The sequence below is a fragment of the Ovis aries genome, chromosome 2 (assembly GCF_016772045.2).
Source record: "Ovis aries strain OAR_USU_Benz2616 breed Rambouillet chromosome 2, ARS-UI_Ramb_v3.0, whole genome shotgun sequence".
In the NCBI taxonomy this organism is placed as follows: Eukaryota; Metazoa; Chordata; class Mammalia; order Artiodactyla; family Bovidae; genus Ovis; species Ovis aries.
The window spans coordinates 116108582-116111601 of NC_056055.1; the positions used below are offsets into that span (position 1 = coordinate 116108582).

General features: G+C 35.8%; 1 pseudogene; it reads left to right on the top strand.

Annotated features, from left to right (window-relative positions):
• Nucleotides 1–1251: 1251 nt before the first annotated feature.
• On the top strand, nucleotides 1252–2043 carry LOC101106660 (small ribosomal subunit protein eS1-like; annotated as a pseudogene).
• Nucleotides 2044–3020: the final 977 nt, after the last annotated feature.

A 3020-nucleotide genomic window follows, 5' to 3' on the forward strand; every position in this document is an offset into this window, starting at 1 on the left:
GCTCACAATTTAATTGAGGAGAAAATTCCTTACTCGAACAATTAAAGTATATTGTGTTATATGATATGCCCAAATCATATGACAAAGGTGGTGAGTGTTACTTGAGCTCATAGAAAGGGATGTGCATTTTGGTGACCTGAAAATGATCTGCAGCCAAATTGAAGTATATCTAGGCACTAAAACACCTGCACAGAATTGGCTAAGTCACAAGTGCAGTTAAAAATATATCATGTGAAAATAATACATGTTTGTTACATTGAAAATTTGGAAGACATAAAAAAGAAATTAAAAAGAAATTATCTACAATCTATATTCTGGAGATAATCACTGGTAATATTGTAATTTGTTTAATCATAGTCTTTTTTACCTTATATAATTTTAAAATAATGTGTTAAACAGTTATAAAGATTAAATACATACACAAATGCATAAATACATATGCATTCTTTCAGTATGATTTTTCTCAAATAATTCATCATGGGTGTTTTCTCATATTATGAGAAGCTTCTGTACTTGGAAATTGAACAAATGTAATATATTTCTCAAAGTTTATCAAGTAGAGTTTAAAATCTTCTATTATTCTTATAATCATATTATTTTTGATTATGTCATCCTGTATTATATATTTTATCTCCATTTTCAATACTATCAATAAAGTTGAATAAGGTAGCAAAGTGGATCTTTTTACACAAACTATTTTTCTGCAGTTTGGATTATATCCTTAGATTCCCAAAAAGTGGAGATCACTAGTTCAAAGGGCAAGAATGTCTTTGAATTTCTTGATACATGTTGGAAAATGTTTTTCACAAAGTCAGGCATATCCCATCTCACTGCAGGACTTCAAGAGAAGGGTGTCACAAGGAAGAGGGCAGGCCATCTCTGTCACAGAAATAGCATGAGGGAGTAGGTGTGTTTTTTAGGGAAAAGAGGCTGTATCATCAGCAGGACCTAGCCCAGGCCTTGTCATTGAGTATTGGTCCACGAATTACTTGATAAGTAAATGAAAGCTACAAAGATGAAGAACTGTGGACATGTTAGGAAAACATAGACTAGAAATGTTTTTTGAAGAAGATGAAGTCTTTGAAAAACATTGTGAGACAAGTTTGGAGAGGGCTGTGGACAGTCTTAAATATCACAGTAAGGGCTTGGGGTTTAAACCAATAAACCAACAAGAACCACAAAATAATTTTGCAAGGGAATAATATGAGAAGAATAAAGAATTTTGCCATTTTTGGCCCTCTGAGCAGCACCATGGTGGTTGGCAAAAACAAGCACTTTATGAAAGGAGGCAAAAGGGGAGCCAAGAAGAAAGTGGTTGAACCATTTTCTAAAAAAGATTAGTGTGATGTGAAAGCATCAGCTATGTTCAATATAAGGAATATTGGTAAAGTATTGGTCACAAGATCTCAAGGAACCAAAATTGCATCTGATGACCTCAAGGGGCATGTTTTTGAAGTGAGTCTTGCTGATCTACACAATGATGACGTTGCATTTAGAAAACTCAAACTAATTACTGAGGATGTTCAGGGCAAAAAATTCTTAATTAACTTACATAGCATGGATCTTTCCATGGCATGGATCAAAAAACGGCAAAACATGATTAAAGCTCATGTTGATGTCAAGACTACCAATGGTTACTTGCTTCATCTGTTTTGTGTGGGTTCTAATAAAAAAAAAAAATATGCAGCAATCAGATTCAGATGACTTCTTATGCCCAGCACCAGCAGGTGCACCAGATTTGCAAGAAGATGACGGAAATCATGACCTGAAAGGTGCAGACAAATGACTTGAAAGAGTTGGTCAATAAATTGATTCCGGATAGCATTGGGAAAAACATAGAAAAAGCTTGCCAATCTATTTACCCGCTCCATGATGTCTTCATTAGAAAAGAAAAAAATTCTGAAGAAGCCCAAGTTTGAATTGGGAAAACTCATGGAGTTACATGTTGAAGGTAGTAGTTCTGGAAAAGCTGTTGGGGGTGAGACAGGTGCTAAAGTTGAACGGGATGATGGATATAAGCCACCAGTCCAAGAATCTGTTTAAAATGCAGACTTTTAATGGTGACAAATAAAAGATCTTATTTGTTGAAAAAAAAATGAATTTTGCAAATAATCCTCAGAGCATTTATGGGATGGTTGGGAAAGACCGATTGCAAAGGAACAAACTACAGATGAGCTTGTAGAAATTAAGATGCTCTATTTGGCTATTTCAATTATATAAATGTAAAATAAAAATACTGGGATAAAGGAAGAGGGATGGGAATGGAAAAGAGGATGTGAGAAAATAATGTAGGGGAATTCTCTGGCAACCCAGTGGTTAAGACTCCATGGCTTTACTGCCCAGGTCCAAGGTTCAATCCCTGGTTGGGGAAATTAACATCCCACAAGCTGCTCAGCAGGGCCAAAAAAATAAATAAATAGACAAAGTGGATTGGTCATTTACTGTACATGAGGAGAGGGATAGTGGGAGGAGCCTAAATGACCTTTACTGTACCACTGGGATACTCTTCACAGGTGTGGGAGCTCCAGGAGGATCTGGTTTGGATAGATTGATGTTAAATGAGTTCCTGACATCTGAATCTCAAGAGAAGAGGGAAACAGATCCAAGGATGTTGATGGTCATCTATGGAGGGGCAATAGATGTGCAGTTCTAGAAAGCTTCAAGTGACAGACTGCTTAATAATGGAAGCAGGAGAGCTTAGGTCTGATTAAATTGGGGAACTTTTTTTACAACTCAAAAGGAAATAAGAAAAGCAAAAGGGTAAGTCTTAGGATGTTTAAATAAATAATTATTGTAAGGTCAGTGACTACCAACATCATGGTTTTATTTACTAGTGATAAGGCTTAGGGTTAACCATCATAAAAAGAAAGAGAATGATAGAAGCTAAAAACATACAAACAAAATATCTTTCTACTGCTGGGCCATGCCGAGCTATAAGAAATTCTTTTCATTGTTGTTTTCCAATTGGTGCTCACAGCCATTCTGTCAAAGGAGGTTAAAGGGCCGGAAGACAGACGGAA